Genomic DNA, 17,898 nt, shown 5'->3' on the forward strand with positions numbered 1-17,898 from the left:
TTTTTTTTTTTTTCTTTCAGTTTGTTAATATGGTGGATCACATTGATGGATTTCCATATAATGAACCACCCTTCCAAATCTGGGATGAAGCCTACTTGGTCATAGTGGATAATATCTTTGATGTGTTCTTGGATTCGGTTTGCAAGTATTTTGTTGAGTATTTTTGCTTCAATCTTATTAAGGGAGATTGGCCTGAAATTCTCTTTCTTTGTTGTGTTCTTGTGTGGTTTAGGTACCAAGGTGACTGTGGATTCATAGAATGAGTTTGGTAATGTTCCTTCTGTTTCTGTTTTGTGGAATAGTTTGAAGAGAATTGGCGTTAGCACTTCTTTAAATGTCTGGTAGAATTCTGCACTGAAATCATCTGGTCCTGGGCTTTTTTTGGATGGGAATCTTTCCATGACCACTTCTATTTCCTTGGGGGATGTAGGACTATTTAATTGATTTACCTGGCCTTGATTCAGGTTTGGTAAGTCGAATGGATCAAGAAAATTTTCCATTTCATTTAGATTTTCAAATTTTGTGGCATATAGATTATTGAAGTAAGTACTAATGATTGTTTGGATTTCCTCAGTGTCTGTAGTTATGTCCCCCTTTCCATTTCTGATTTTGTTGATTTTGGTGGTGTCTCTCTGCCTTTTAGTTATCTTGGCTAAGGTTTTGTCGATCGTGTTGATTTTCTCAAAGAACCAGCTCTTAGTTTCATTGATTCTTTGATTGTTTTATTTGTTTCTAATTGATTGATTTCAGCCCTGAGTTTGATTATTTCCAGCTGTCTACTCCTTCTTGGTGTGTCTGCTTCTTCTTTTTCTAGGGTTTTTAACTGAGCCATTAAGTTGCTTGAATGAGTTGTCTCGAATTTCTTCTTGAAGGCACTTAGTGCTATGAACTTTCCTCTTAGCACTGCTTTCATTGTGTCCCACAAGTTTGGGTATGTTGTGCCTTCATTTTCATTGAATTCTAGGAAGACTTTAATTTCTTTCTTTATTTCTTCCCTGACCCAGTTGTCATTTAGTAGCAAGTTATTTAGTTTCCTTTTGTGTGTAATCTTTTTGCTATTTCTGTTGTTTTTGGGGTCCAGCTTTATTCCATGGTGATCAGACAGGATACAAGGGATTATTTCAATCTTCTTGTATCTGTTGAGGATTGCTTTTTGACCAATTATATAGTCTATTTTGGAGAAGGTTCCATGAGGTGCTGAGAAGAATATAAATTCTTTTGTGTTTTTGTGTAAAGTTCTGTAAATGTCTGTCAGGTCCATTTGATTCATGATCTCTGTCAGAGACATTGTTTCTTTGTTTAATTTCTGTTTTGTTGACCTGTCCTTTGTTGAGAGTGGGGTGTTGAAGTCTCCCACTATTAATGTGTGAGGATGTATATGTGGTTTAAATCTTATCAATGTTTCTTTCACAAATGTGGCTGTCCTTGTATTTGGGGCATAGATGTTCAGGATTGTGATGTCTTACTGGTGGAATTTTCCCTTAATGAGTATGAAGTGTCCTTCCCCATCTCTTTTTATTAATTTTGGTAGAAAGTATATTTTATCAGATATTAAAATGGCTACTTCTTTCTGATCTTAGTCTATCAGTTCTCATCAGAAGTGGCTGCATTGTCAGGGTTCTAGGTTATCTCCATGAATAGTCCTTGGTTAGAGTATGAGTCTCTGTGAAGTTCCCTGTGTTCAAATTTTCTTGTTCTGTTGCTCTCCTTGTGGAGTTCCTGTCCTCTTCAGCTCTTACTATTTCCCACTTCTTACATAAAATTCAATTTACTCTGCCTGACAGTTGGCCATCAGGCTCAGCATCTGCTTTGACAGTCTGCATGGCAGAGGCTTTCAGAGGCCCTCTGTGGCAGGTTCCTAGGTTGTTTCCTGTTTTCTTCTTCTGTCTTTCATAGGCCTTCTGTAGCAGGTTCCTAGGTTGTTTCCTGTTTTCTTTTTCTTCAGATGTCCATCCTCTTTGCCTTTCAGGATGGGGATTGGGCATTTTAGTTAGGGTCCTCTCTTTTGCTTAGTATCAGTGGACTTGGGGAGGGGCATGCATTCAGAAAGGGGGTTGTGGTACCGGGAGGGGAAGAGGGAGGGGCTTATGGGGGGATACAAAATGAATAAAGTGTAGTTAATAAAACTTAAATAAAAAGTTAAAAAAAGAAAAATAAATGTAAATGTAAATCCTTTAAAAGTCATCAATAAAAATATACTTTTAATATAAAACAAACAAACAAAAGGCTACTCCTGCTTGCTTGTTGAGTCCATTTGCTTAGAAAGCCATCTTCCAACCCTTTACCCTCATGTAATGTCTATCTTTGTGACTTGGGTGTGTTTCTTGTATGCAACAGAATGCTGGGTTTTGTTTATGCATCTGTTCTGTTAGTCTGTGTCTTTTTATTGGAGAATTGTGTCCATTGATGTTGAGAGAGATTAATGACCAGTGGCTGTTAGATCTTTTGATTTTGATGTTGGCTGTGGTCATAAGGTTGTGTGCTTGGTTGTTTTTTGTTTCATTGTAGTGAGGTTAATCATTTCCTGTGTTTTCTGGAAATTAGATAGTTTTCTTGGGTTATTTTCTCTTCTAGTGTCTTCTGTAACGCTAGATTTTGTGTAGGTATTGTTGAAATTTGTTTTTGTCATTGAATATCTTGTTTTCTCTGTCAATGAGGCTGAGAGTTTTGCTGGGTATAGTAGCCTGGGCTGACATCTGTGTTCTGTTAGGGTATGCATGATATCTGTCCAGGCCCTTCTGTCTTTTAAATATAATTTCTTTGTGGTTAAAACAATTCAAATAGACTTTTCATGAATTCTGGAATGCATGATATGCTATTATTGTTATTATTAAAATTTTTATATACGTATATGGATGTTTAATTTTTCTTTGTGTCTTATTTTCTTTATTACATCCTGATCAAAGCATCCCTCTCCTCTCCTTCCAGTACCCTGCTTCACATACCTGAAAAATTCATAAGGAATCATTATAATTTTTAACTACCTATATATCAATAATACATCTAATACTGTATATAAATACATTATGTAGTTTAAGTGAAATTGTTTTTTTTATTTGGGCTGACAATACTCTCTTTTAGAGACAAAGTCTATCTAGCAAAAATACCTATACCAGACACGAGAAGCCCTCTTTTGGGTTGTTGGTCAGAGTTTTCTAAGAGACTATTAACACACTGCAGACTATTGCTATTACTCTTGGTTGTCCTGCAAGAGATAGAAGTTAAGTTCCTATTACTTAAGATACCATGCATTTCAGACATAGGGCCCAGAGGTCTTTGACCTGGAACTTGACCAGAACGCATGCTTCCTGAGGACTATCTTTCATGGTACCAGAAGAGGGCATGTAAGTTTTTAAAGGTGGGGAAAAACCCAGATATCTACTCTGCTATGATGCCTCTGACCTACAGCAATGACCAAAGTGGTGGGATAACCTTAAGGGTGCAGTGATGGCATGCATACCTTTGTGCCAACCAACAATTGGACTCAAGACCCTTTAAACAAGAGGGAAACTATTTCTGGTACTAAAAACTTTTCCAACTACCAAGGGCTAGTAAGTCATAGTTCTTGAGGGAAAATTACAGAAAAACTATTTCACTATATGAGCATAATCCTTAACTACATTATAAATACTGACAGATAAATGAAGATCTCAAATCTCATTGAAGAAATTTCTCTTTTGCAACAGATAGAGATAATTACAGTGAACCAAAAGTAGATACATCTACAAAAGACTTCATTACTTAAAGCTCAGGGTACATATCTGATGATGGGGCAGAAAGATAATAAGAGTGAGAGGATCAGGAAATTTATTTTGAGATTGTTTTCTAGTAATATCAAACCTTACTATCATAAAGTCTCATCAACTTGACTTCATACATACGATATAAACAAGGACAGCACCAATAGACACGCTAAAGTGGACAGGGGAAAGTTCAAGAGACCTTAATCCTACACAAAGAACTACAGGCAACTAAGAAATGCTGAGAAAAGTAAAAATAGTCTTGCTTAGAAAAGAACACATTGGTTAACAATTTGTTAATGAATACCAAATAGTCCTGAAAATGTATATAGAAGTAATAAGATGTAGCTTGAGCGGGGCATATTTAGGAATATCTTTGTATTTACCTATACATATGCACATATGAACAATTAATGAGCCATGGATTTAAAAAAGAGAGCAAGGAGGGGTATATGGGAAGGTTTAGAGGGAAGAAAGGGAAGGAAATATGATGTAATTATATTATAATCTCAACTATAAGGGAAAAAATAATCTTTAAAAATTTCTTATATATTCAGTTTACATCCCAGTTGTAGCCCCTCACTTCCTCCTCTCCTCTTTTCCACCCTCTTTCCCCTATCCTCCTCTCCTATTCTTCAGAAAAGGGGAGTCCCTCCAACCAACCCACCCCAGTACATCAAGTTGCGTCAAGACTAAGGGCATCCTCTTCCTCAGTGGCCTTGCAGGGCAGCCCTGTTAGAGGGAGGTGATGGAAAACAGGCAACAAAGTCCATGTTATAGACAGCACCCACTCAACTTACTAGGGAACCCACATGAAGATCAAACTGTCAATCAGTTACATATGTGTTGGGGGCCTAGGTCCAGCCTATGCATAGTCGTAGGTGGATGTTCTATCTCTGTAAGCTCTCATGGGTCTGGGTTAGTTGACTCTTTTGATCTTCTTGTGGAGTTCTTGTCCCCTCTGGATCCTTCTATCCCTCCAATCTTGTCTCTTTCACAGGACTCCCCGAGCTCAGCCTAATATGTGGTTGTGAGTCTCAGCATCTGTTTCAATCAGTGCTGGGTGGAGCCTCTTAGAGAACAGCTATGCTAGGCTCCTGTCTGCAAGCGTAGCAGAGTGTCATTAATAATGTAAGGTGTTGGCTCTCTCCCATGGGGTGGGCCTTAAGTTGGGCTCGGCATTGGTTGGACATTCCCTCAGTCTCTGCTCTATGTTTATTTCTGCACATCTTGTAGGCTGGGTAGGCTGGGTAGGCTAGGTAAATTTTGGGTCAAAAATTTTAAAGGGATTAGTATTCCTCGCTTACTACTATAAGTCCTGCATGGCTAAAGGGTGTCCTCCTCAGTGTCCATGTCACCTGCTGCTAGGAAGCTCAGCTAGAGACATCCCCATATCCTCCCTATAGCCTACCCTGTCACAGGTCTCCAACTTGTCTCAGAGATGCCCCACTCTTAGTTTCCCTTTTCTCTGCAAATCCTCTCCCCTCCTTTCCCTACTCTCTCCACATCTGATTCTCCCTCGTTTCCATTTATCTCCCCAGGCTTTTTCTTACCCAGTTCTCTCTCTACATCCATCCACTCCTGTTGTCTATTGTAGGGAAAGAATAATCGTGTACAACATATTTGATTACATTCTTTCTCTTCCCCCATTTCCTCCAAAATCCTCTCTACCTCCTTACCCATCCAAATTCACATTCTTTTCAAAAAAAAAAAAGAAAATCAAAACAAATATCCCAAACAAACAAACGAACAAAAAACACAAAGCAAAACAGAAAGCACATACCAAAAACATCGAGTTCATTTTGTATTGGCCAACTACTCCCAGGCATGAGGCCTGCTCTGGAGTGTGGTTAATATTCCCAGAGACATTACACTGGAGAAAACTGATTTCTCTTTCTCCATTAGGTATCAGTTTTAAATAACTCCTCCTCCTGCTCTGCCTCCCTCCCTTCCTTCTACTACTTGTCTTTTTTTTTTTTTTTAAGACAGGATCTTTTTATATAGCCCTGGCTGTCTTGGAACTCACTAATGTAGGCCAGGCTGGTCACTAACTCACAGAGATTCATCTGTCTCTGCCTTCTGAGTACTGAGATTAAAGGCGTGCTCCTCCATGGCCAGACTGGTGTAAATAGCTTCTTCATTAGTTGGAACTTTGTGTCTACTTCCCCTTCTCAGGGCTTAGATTTTTGTCTAGTTTGAACCTGCAAAAGTCTTGTGCGCGCTGTGACAGGTATATCAGTCCTGTTGTATCTGTAAGATACTGTTTTCTTAGCATCATTTACCATTTCTGGCTCTTACAATCTTTTTGTTGTTTTCTTTTGCCTGCATGTATGTCTATGCACCACATGCAGGCAGTGTCCACAGAGGCCATAAGAGAGCTTTGGATCTCCTGGAATTGGAGTTATGGAGAGTTCTGTGTTACCATGCAGTTGCTAAGAATTGAACCCAGGTCCTCTGGAAGAGCAACGAGTGCTCTTAATCATGGAGCTATCTGTCTCTCCAACTCCATGATATGCTATCATTAACTATTATTACCGTACTGTGAAATTCATCAGCAGAGCAGAGTCCTCCTATTTGAAACATTGTATCCTTTAACTAATGACTTTTCTTTTCTTGTCTAGCCCCTACTGTCCACTGTGGGGGGGACCTAAAGCTGGAATTGTCAGGGTTAGTGTATAAAAGGAGTTGGGGTGAGAAAAAAAAAGTTTTAAAAGAATGAAGTGGGAGTTAACAAAACAAGTTTGTGAACAATTTACTGTACAAGGTCAAATCCTGTCCCGGAGTTCTGGGAATAAGCCAGTTAGAACATTTCTGGGAATTGGCATTTGAGGCTTGTTGAAATTAGCTCCTAGGTTTATATTTTATTCTGCTTGCCTAAAGTCTATATAGTCCACATTTGGCCAACACAGGGCCTCTATAAATTTTTTTTTTCAAATGTAACAATATGCTTTCATTCAGTAAACACAACCTCAATGAAACATTATTGAAGCAGTTGTCAGATGAATAAAACTGAAAAAGGATACCCAATTCAAATAAAAATTACACCATTTTTAAGAGTAATGCTGAAGGTTTGGTTATGAGTCTTAGTATCTGCTTTGATACACTGCTAGGTAGAGTCTTTCAGAGGCCCTCTGTGGTAGGCTCTTTTCCTGTTACCTGTTTTCATCCCATTTGTCTTTCTACGTGAGGATTGCCCATCTTACCCAGGTCCTCTTTCTTGTTTATCTTCTTTAGGTGTATAGATTTCAGTATGTTTATCCTATATTATAGGTCTATATAAGTGAGTATATACCATATATATACCTCTTTTGGGATACCTCACTCAGGATGATCATTTCTAGGTCCCCCTATTTGCCTGCAAATTTCATGATTTCTTTGTTTTTAATTGCTGAGTAGTATTCCATTGTGTAAAAGTACCACAATTTCTGTATCCATTTGTCAACTGAGGAACAGCTGGGTTGTTTCCAGGTTCTGGCTATTACAAATAAAGCTGCTACAACCAAACCTTCTGCAAAGTGCAGGCAATCATAAGAAAGAAGGGGGAGTTAATATGACCTGGACAGGACAGGAGCTCCACAAGGACCAAATATATCTGGGTACAGGGTTCTTTTATGAGACTGTTTCTCCAAACAAGGACCATGTATGAATATAACCTAGAACCTCTGCTCAGATGTAGCTCATGGTAGCTCAGTATCCAACTGGGTACCCTAGTAAGGGTAACAAGGACTATTTCTGACATGAACTCAATGGCAGGCTCTTTGACACCTGCCCTGAGGGAGGAGCAGCCCTGCTAGGCCACAGAGGAGGACTTTGCAGCCAGTCCTGTAGATACCTGATAAACCAGAGTCAGATGAAAGGGGAGGCGGTCCTCCCCTATCAGTTGCCTTGGAAGAGATCAGGGAGGAGATGAGGGAGGGAGGGTGGGATTGGGAGGGAAAGAGGGAGCAGGGTACAGCTTGGATACAAAGTTAATAAACTGTAGCTAATATTAAAAAAAAAATTAAAAAAAAGTAATGCTGAAAAATCCTGAGATAAAAATGTTATTTTATAGCATTTGATTTTTCCAAGATAGCTTGAGTTTAAATTTTTCTACTATAGACTGTCAAAGCAGATGCTGAGTCTGATGGCCAACTGATGGGCAGAGTGAATGGAATTTTATGTAAGAAGTGAGAAATAGTAAGAGCTGGAGGGGACGGGAACTCCACAAGGAGAGCAACATAACAAGATAATTTGAACACAGGGAACGTCCCAGAGACTCATACTCCAACCAAGGACTATTCGTGGAGATAACCTAGAACCCCTGCACAGATGTAGCCCATGGCAGTTCAGTGTCCAAGTGGGTTACATAGTAATGAGAAGAGGGACTGCCTCTGACATAATCTGATTGGCCTGCTCTTTGATCACCTCCCCCTGAGGGGGGAGCAGCCTTATCAGGCCACAGTAGAGGACAATGCAGCCACTTTTGATGAGAACTGATAGACTAAGATCAGAAAGGAGAGGAGAACCACCCCTATCAGTGGACTTGGGGAGTGGCATGCATGCAGAAAGGGGAGGGAGGGTAGGATCGGGAGGGGAGGAGGGAGGGGCTTATGGGGGGATACTAAATGAATAAAGTGTAACTAATAAAAAATTTTAAAAAAAGAAAAAAAGAAAATTAGTTGTGTGTATTATCTAACATGGATTGACACAGGCAGCCTGTTTTAAAGGTTTTTAACAAATAACTTCATAAAATAAACTACTACAATTGAAAAAAAAATTCTACTATCTTTATTCCTACAAATATTGTTCTTTAGATTTAACAAGTGATAAAATAATATAAAATATTTCCATGTTCCTGTTAATTTGTGAAAGAGAGAAGAAAGTGGTTAACCGTTAAGCACCTCTATGTGTGAGAAGCTTTTAAAAATGCCAATGAATTCTACCCAGAGTATCATGAAATAGGAATTACATTTCTGTCTCAGATTATGACACTGATAGTCTTTGCTTTGTTTTTCGAGATAGGGTTTTTCTGTGTAGCCCTGGCTGTCCTGGAGCTCACTCTTTACACCATGCTAGCCTCAAATTCACAGAGATCTGCTTGCCTCCACATCCTGAGTGCTGTGATTAAAGCTATGCACCACCACCACCTGGTTGACACTGATACTCTTTAACTGAGGGGTTTTATAGCTTGTCCAAGGTTGTGTGGTCACTGAATTGAGGAGTCACAATTCAAATCCAGATGTCTGATACTGTAAAGCTCTTTTGGTTAGCGCCTATGTTCACACTCGAAACACAGAGTGATTTCCAAGACTGAACTCGGTGAATTAAGATAGGGAAAGTAAGATGGTAATCCAAGAAGTAGTCACAGTTGATGGGCATCAAGTACGTGTGATCAACTACTACTGCTGAGACTTACTTCAAATATGTGTAACATTTTGGATTCACCCGACCTTTGGAACCATATGCTGGGGGATTCACATAATTCATCTTATTTACATTTCATATTGAGCTTGGTTGGGTTTTTCCTTTCCAATTCATAGATGAGATGAGTCTCAGAGAGGTGGCACACTTTGCTCAAAGTCCCAGCTCAGAAATGACAGAAATTGAGTTCAGATTTCTGTTGGTGTTAAGCATAGGCTTTTAAGCTTCATCTTCTCTTTTCTTGGTGATTTTAATATTAAATTATCCAAGGCTTTTACTATTATATCTCATCCCAAAGTTACATTGTCAAAATAATATTTTCCAAATACGTGGACACAGTTTATATGAGTTCACTTTAGTTTCCCACTTCCAAGAGTTTGGGTTGTGATGGCAAATTGCCAAAGACCATAATACTTTGATTCAAAGTGATTAGTTTAGTTGTCTATAGAATGATAAATGTTTAAGAATGTTAAATCTTTGTTAACTGAGTTGTGCATGAGCAGTGGTACACGCCTGTAATCTCAGCACTCAGGTGGAATACTGTGAGTTTGAGGCCAGCCTGCTCTATAAATTGATTCCAGGACAGACAAGGTTGCATAGAGAAACCTTGTCTTGAAAAACAACAACAAAAATCTTTGTTAACTATCACTCTGATCTTTTGGTTGCAAAATGGGTTGTGGCATAGTTCAGAGATTGATTTGGACACAGCTGTTAAAACATGTTCAGAGTTCATAGGAATGCCTCAAACTATGGTCCAGAGAAGTGTCCACATTGAACTTAAAAAAAATAATTAATTTACTTTACATTCCAATCATAGTTTCCTCTCTCTCCTCTCTTCCTAGTTCATCCTTGTCCCTATCCCCTGTCCCTGCATCTGATCTTCCCTTTCTCTTCAGGAAAGGAGAAGCCTCCCACACATATCAATCATCCTTGGAAAATCAAGTTGCAGTTAGACTAGCCAATCTTCTGTTGAGGGTACATGAGGCATCCCAGTTAGGATAAGGGGTCCCAAAGGCAGACAACAGAGTCAGAGACAGTCTCTTCTCCCACTGTTAGGCGTGCCATATGAGGACTAAGCTATACAATTGTAACAAATCCACACTGAACATTTTTTTAATTTTTTTTATTTAACTTTTATTAATTACACTTTATTCATTTTGTATTCCTCCATAAGCCCCTCCTTCCTCCCATCCTGGTCCAACACTCCCCCCCTTTCTGCATGCATGCCCCTCCCCAAGTCCAATGATAGGGGAGCTCCTCCTCTCCTTCTTTCTGATCTTAGTCTATCAGTTCTCATCAGAAGTGGCTGCATTGTAAGGGTTCTAGGTTATCTCCATGAATAGTCCTTGGTTGGAGTATGAGTCTCTGGGAAGTTCCCTGTGTTCAAATTTTCTTGTTCTGTTGCTCTCCTTGAGGAGTTCCTGTCCATTCCAGCTCTTACTATTTCCCACTACTTATATAAAATTCAATTTACTCTGCCTGACAGTTGACCATCAGGCTCAGCATCTGCTTTGACAGTCTGCATGGCAGAGGCTTTCAGAGGCCCTCTGTGGCAGGATCCGAGGTTGTTTCCTGTTTCTGCATCCATTCTTCAGTTGAGGGGAATCTGGGCTGTTTCCAGCTTCTGGCTATTTCAAATAAGGCTGCTACAAACATGGTTGAGCAAATGTCCTTTTTGTGTACTTGAGCCTCATTTGGATATATGCCTAGGAGTGGTATGGCTGGATATTGAGGAAGTGCATTTCCTAGTTGACTGAGAAAGCGCCAGATTGGTTTCCAGAGTGGTTGTACAAGTTTACATTCCCACCAGCAGTGGAGAAGGGTTCCCCTTTCTCCACAACCTCTCCAGCATCTGTTGTCACTTGAGTTTTTCATCTTGGCCATTCTGATGGGTGTAAGGTGAAATCTCAGGGTTGTTTTGATTTGCATTTCCCTAATGGCTAATGAGGTTGAGCATTTCTTTAAGTGCTTCTCTGCCATTCGATATTCCTCTACAGAGAGTTTGCTGTTTAGCTCTGTTCACCATTTTTTAAGTGGATTACTTGGTTTGCTGCTTTTCAGCTTCATTAGTTCTTTATGTGTACTGGATATGAGTCCTCTGTCAGATAAAGGGTTGGTGAAGATTCTTTCCCAATCTGTAGGCAGTCGCTTTGTTTTGATGACAGTGTCCTTTGCTTTACAGAAGCTTTTCAGTTTTATGGGGTCCCATTTATTGATTGTTGCTCTTAGAGCCTGTGCTGTTGGTGTTCTGTTCAGGAAGTTTTCTCCTGTACCAATGAGTTCTAGGGTATTCCCCTCTTTTTTTCTAGCGGATTTAATGAGTCTGGTTTTATGTTGAGGTCTTTGATCCACTTGGACTTCTGTTTTGTGCAGGGTGATAAGTATGGATCTATTTTCATTTTAATACATGTAGACATCCAGTTGGACCAGCACCAATTGTTGAAGATGCTATCTTTTTTCTACTGTATGGTTTTGGCATCTTTGTCAAAAATCAGGTGTCTGTAAGTGTGTGGGTTTATTTCTGGGTCTTCTGTTCGGTTCCATTGATCCACCATTCTGTTTCTATGCCAGTACCATGCAGTTTTTATAACTGTTGCTCTATAGTACAGCTTGAGATCAGGGATGAAGATACCTCCAGAAGATCTTTTATTGTAGAGGATTGTTTTAGCAATTCTGGGTTTCGTGTTATTCCATACAAAGTTGAGAATTTTTCTTTCCAGGTCTTTAAAGATTTGTGTTGGCAATTTGATGGGAAGTGCATTGAATCTGTAGATTGCTTTTGGTAAGATGGCCATTTTTACTATGTTAATCCTGCCAAGCCATTAGCATTGGAGATCTTTCCATCTTCTCATATATTCCTCTAATTCTTTCTTCAGAGACTTGAAATTTTTTTCATACAAGTCTTTGACTTGCTTGGTTAGGGTTACACCAAGGTACTTTATGTCATTTGTGGCTATTGTGAAGGACGTTGTTTCTCTAATTTCTTTCTCAGCCCTTTTGTCTTGTGTATACAGGAGTGCTACTGATTTTTTTGAGTGAATTTTGTATCCGGCCACTTTGCTGAAGGTGTTTATCCTCTGTAGGAGGTCCCTGGTAGAGTTTTTGGGGTCACTCATATATACTATCATATCATCTGCAAATAGTGATAATTTGACTTCTTCCTTTCCCATCTGTATCCCCTTGATCTCCTTCAACTGTCTTATTGCTCTAGCAAGGTCTTCCAGCACTATGTTGAAGAGATATGGAGAGAGTGGGCAGCCTTTTCTTGTCCCTGATTTCAGTGGGATTGCTTTAAGTTTCTCTCCGTTCAGTTTGATGTTGGCTAAAGGCTTGCTGTATATCGCCTTTACTATGTTTAGATATGTGCCTTGTATCCCTGATCTCTCCAGTACTTTAAATATGAATGGATGTTGGATTTTGTCAAATGCTTTTTCAGCATCTAGGGAGATTATCATGTGCTTTTTTTTCTTTCAGTTTGTTAATATGGTGGATCACATTGATGGATTTTTGTATATTGAACCACACCTGCATACCTGGGATGAAGCCTACTTGGTCATAGTGGATAATATCTTTGATGTGTTCTTGTATTCGGTTTGCAAGTATTTTGTTAAGTATTTTTGCATTAATGTTCATAAGGGAGATTGGCCTGAAATTCTCTTTCTTTGTTGAGTCTTTGTGTACCTTTGTGTACCTTTGTGAGGTTTAGGTACCAAGGTGACTGTGGCTTCATAGAATGAGTTTGGTAATGTTCCTTCTGTTTCTGTTTTGTGGAATAGTTTGAAGAGAATTGGAGTTAGCTCTTCTTTGAAGGTCTGGTAGAATTCTGCGCTGAAGTCATCTGGTCCTGGACTTTTTTTTGGATGGGAGACTTTTGATGACTGCTTCTATTTATTTGGGGGATATAGGACTATTTAATTGATTTACCTGGTCCTGATTCAGCTTTGGTAAGTCAAATCTATCAAGAAAATTGTCCATTTCATTTAGATTTTCAAATTTTGTGGCATATAGACTTTTGAAGTAAGTCCTAATGATTGTTTGGATTTCCTCAGTGTCAGTAGTTATGTCCCCCTTTTCATTTCTGATTTTGTTGATTTGGGTGGTGTCTCTCTGCCTTTTAGTTAGGTTGGCTAAGGATTTGTCGATCTTGTTGATTTTCTCAAAGAACCAGCTCTTGGTTTCATTGATTCTTTGAATTGTTTTATTTGTTTCTAATTGATTGCTTTCAGCCCTGAGTTTGATTATTTCCACACCACTCCTTTTTGGTGTGTCTGTTTCTTCTTTTTCTAGGGTTTTTAAGTGGGCCATTAAGTTGCCTGAATGAGCTGTCTCGAATTTCTTCTTGAAGGCACTTAGTGCTATGAACTTTCCTCTTAGCACTGCTTTCATTGTGTCCCACAAGTTTGGGTATGTTGTGTCTTCATTTTCATTGAGTTCTAGGAAGACTTTAATTTCTTTCTTTATTTCTTCCCTGACCCAGCTGTCATTTAGTAACAAGTTGTTCAGTTTCCATGTGTGTGTAGGCTTTTTGCTATTTTTGTTGCTGTTGAAGTCCAGCTTTATTCCATGGTGGTCAGACAAGATACAAGGGATTATTTCAGTCTTCTTGTATCTGTTGAGGCTTGCTTTGTGACCAACTATATGGTCTATTTTGGAGAAGGTTCCATGAGGTGCTGAGAAGAAGGTAAATTCTTTTGTGTTTGGGTGTAAAGTTCTGTAAATGTCTGTGAGGTCCATTTGATTCATGATCTCTGTCAGAGATATTGTTTCTTTGTTTAATTTCTGTTTTGTTGACCTGTCCTTTGTTGAGAGTGGGGTGTTGAAGTCTCCCACTATTAATGTGTGGGGATCTATATGTGGTTTAAATTTTATCAATGTTTCTTTTAGAAATGTGGGTGCTCTTGTATTTGGGGCATCGATGTTCAGAATTGTGATGTCTTCCTGGTGGAATTTCCCTTGAGGAGTATGAAGTGTCCTTCCCCAACTCTTTTTATTAATTTTGGTTGAAAGTCTATTTTATCAGATATTAGAATGGCTACTCCTGCTTGTTTCTTGGGTCCATTTGCTTGGAAAGTCGTCTTCCAACCTTTTACCCTCAGGTAATGTCTATCTTTGTGCCTTAGGTGTGTTTCTTCTATGCAACAGATTGCTGGGTTTTGTTTACGTATCCACTCTGTTAATCTTTGTCGTTTTACTGGAGAGTTGAGTCCATTGATGTTGAGAGAGATTAATGACCAGTGGCTGTTAGATCCTTTGATTTTGATGTTGGCTGTCTTCATAAGGTTGTGTGCTTGGTTGCTTTTTGTTTTGCTGTAGTAAGGTTAATTATTTCCTGTGTTTTCTTGACAGCAGCTAATTTTCTTGGGTTGTATTTTCCCTTCCAGTGTCTTCTGTAATGCTGTATTTGTGTGTAGGTATTGTTGAAATTTGTTTTTGTCATTGAATATCTTGTTTTCTCTGTCTATGAGGAGTGAGAGTTTTTCAGGGTATAGTAGCCTGGGTTGACATCTGTGTTCTTTTAGGGTCTGCATGATATCTGTCCAGGCCCTTCTGGCTTTCATAGTTTCTGTTGAAAAGTCAGGTGTGATTCTAATGGGTTTGCCATTATATGCTACTTGGCCTTTTTCCCTTGCAGCTTTTAGTATTTTTTCTTTGTTCTGTATACTTACTGTTTTGATTATTATGTGGCGGGAGGATTTTCTTTTCTGGTCAAATTTGTTGGGTGTTCTGTAGGCCTCATGTATCCTTATTGGCTTCTCCTTTAACTTGGGGAAATTTTCTTCAATGATTTTGTTGAAAATATTTTGTGGGCCTTGGAGAAGGGAGTCTTCTTTTTCCTCTATACCTATTATTCTTGGTTTTGTCTTTTCATATTGTCCTGGATTTCTTGGACGGTCTGTGTCAGGAATTTTTTGGATTTAATATTTTCTTTGACAGATACATCAATTTCTTCCATTGTATCTTCTACACCTGAGATTCTTTCTTCCATCTCTTGTAGTCTGTTGGTTATGCTTACCTCTGTTGTTCCTGTTTTTTTTTTCCCTAAATTCTTCCTCTCCATTATTTCCTACAGTTGTGAATTTTTTAGTTTTCCAGTTTTATCTTTAGGTCTTGAGTTGTTTTGTTTACTTCCTTCTCCTGTCTGATTGTATTTTCCTCTTTTTCTTTTAGTTCCTTCAACTCTGTTTCTTTTATTTCTTTCAGTGATTTAATTATTTCTTTTCTGATGGCCGCAAACTGTTTGGCTGCATCTTTCCATATTTCTTCATGGATGGCCACAATCTGCTTGTCTTTAACTTCCTCCATTTCTTTACAGATAGCCATGATCTGTTTGGTTTTATCTTCCTCTAATTCTTTACGTATTTTATTTGTTTCCTCTATTATCCTCTTCATCAGCTTAGATGTACGGTCATCTTCTTGATTTTCTTTTATGCTGCGTTGTCCAGGGCTGTTCGCCCCTGGATAGCTGGGTTCTCTAGATGCTATATTGCTCTGTCTTTTGTTGGTTGAGCTTTTATGCTGACCTCTACCCACTGGGCTGATTTAGGTGTTGGCTGTTAGTGTCTGTGCTTCCTGGAGTCCTGAGGTAGGGAGAATCCCCTTGGCCAGAAGGTGATTTTTCCTGAAGGAGTCCTCCTTTGCTTTTTGGTTATGGTCACTGTAATGCCAGTGTTTCTCAGGAATTGCCACTGCTCACCTCAGGTGTATAGACCTGAGTAGTAGCTGTGGTATTTGTTAGGAAGGGGGGGCTCTCCTCTTACCCATAGAAGTTCTCAAGACAGCTGCCCCACTGCTGGGTTTCTCATTATAAATTTAGTGAGCTGCTGTTGTTACACTTTTCCAGGTACAGTCCTCTTGAAGAATCTGCTGATTCCCTAGTGTGGGGTTTTCTCCCAACAGGGAAACACAGTCTGTTATCCTGGGGCACACAGTTCTGTCCGGGAAAGTGAGAGGAGCGCCCAGCAAGTCTATGGGCCAGAGGCTGAGTGCTCTGCTCTGGGCCTGGAGAATGTGCACCTAGGTTGAGTTGGCGCCTGGGGGCGCCGCTCTGGTCTGGAGCCTGGTAACTGAGGGTTCCACTCTGGTTTGAAGGCTGGGTGCCTCACTCTGGACCAGAAGCTGTGTGTCCGTGTCTGGGATGGTGGCTGCAGGCACTGCTCTGGTCCGGACGCTGTGGGTGTAGCCCTCTTGAAGGACCAGGGATTCCCACAGTTTTAACAGTCTAGCTAGGGATAACTGGTTGATCCTTGGCACAGTATCTGAGAGCTGCTATAATGGCTCTCTGGCTTTTGTAGATCTGAGGATGCAGCTGTGTGCCCCAGTGCCCTAGGGGTACTCAGTAATGGAGGCTGAGCACAGCGCTCCTGCCTGCATTAGAAAGCTAGAGCCTAGAGTCTGCGTGAATCCAGAAAGTCTTTTGGCGCTGGGTGTCCTGAGCGTTAGATTTGATGATCCCCCCGCTGTGGGGTTTCCTTCTACCAGGGACACCCAGTGTTTGCTTTGGGGACCACCATTCTGTCTGGAGTGGCGAGTAGAACCCATAGGCACAGACGTCCGCCTGTGGCTCTGCCTTTCTGGCCTTTGGGAGCCTGGGCGTCTGTCTAAACTGGGTAATTTTCCCGAGACCTTTTCCGGATGGTGGTATCAGCTGAGTGCTCTGAGATCAGGCCAGCAGTTCCCCTCCCTATGGGTTTACACCTGACAGTGAAACTCATTCTCTGGTCCCCTGGGGTCCACAGTTCTATCTGAGGCAGCGAATCAGGCACACAGGCAGGGCTCTGTGCAGGTGCCTGGGTCCCTGGCTCTGGCTCCGGGTTGGCTCCTGGGGCACCCGTGGAACCCGAGTCTTTTCCAGGAGATGGCTGGGTGACCTAATGTCGGTCCCAATCGTTTCTTGCTCTGTGGGGTTATCTCTCAACTGGAAAATCCATTCTGTGATGTTGTGGGCCCACAATTCAGTCTGGGACAGTGACCAGATCACGCTGGTGTGTGGCCCCTGCGTGTGGCTCTGGGCTGGGGACCAAGCACCTGGCGGAACCGGGATCTCTCCCGCGGTTTAGCTTGGTGAGTTAAAGCTGATTGAATCCCCCACCGTGGGTTATCATCTCACCTGGGAAACACAATCACTTGTGTTTTATGGCCCCGAGTTCTGATTGCTGGTCACTGTGTCGATCCTGCTGTGCTGCTGCTCAGAATGAGAGTCCTCCCGGCGCTGCCATCTTGCCCCTTCACCCCACATTGAACTTTTAAAACTGATTTATTTATTTATATGTATGGGTGTTTTGTCTGCATGTACATTTGCACACCAAAAGGGAGTATCAAATCCTACAAGACTACAGTTATAGACAGTTGTAGGCCACTCTACAAATAGTGGGAATTGAACTCAGGACCTCTGGAAGAACAGCCAGTGCTCTTAACTGCTGAGCCTCATTTCTGGCTCTTCACAGTGAATTATGATTGGCATAATTCAGTGCTGAATGGTGAGCAGTTTGAGTGGGAAGTAAAATCAACTCATAATGGTGAGCAGTTTGAGTGGGAAGCAAAATCAACTCATAAATGGGAGTTTTGGGATTAAAATAGTATTGAAGTGGTTACTCCTTTCCCACCAAGTCTATGGAAGAAGAACAGTGATCAAATACAAAGATTACTAAAATTAATAAATAGTTTATTTCAGGAGTTGATTAAACAATGAAAATGGCATGGTATTAAATGTATAATGAGGAAGAACTAGTGTTCATTTTTATTCTTTCAGTTAGCTCAG

The sequence above is a fragment of the Psammomys obesus genome, unplaced genomic scaffold, assembly GCF_907164565.1.
Source record: "Psammomys obesus unplaced genomic scaffold, mPsaObe1.curated_primary_1811, whole genome shotgun sequence".
NCBI lineage: Eukaryota > Metazoa > Chordata > Mammalia > Rodentia > Muridae > Psammomys > Psammomys obesus.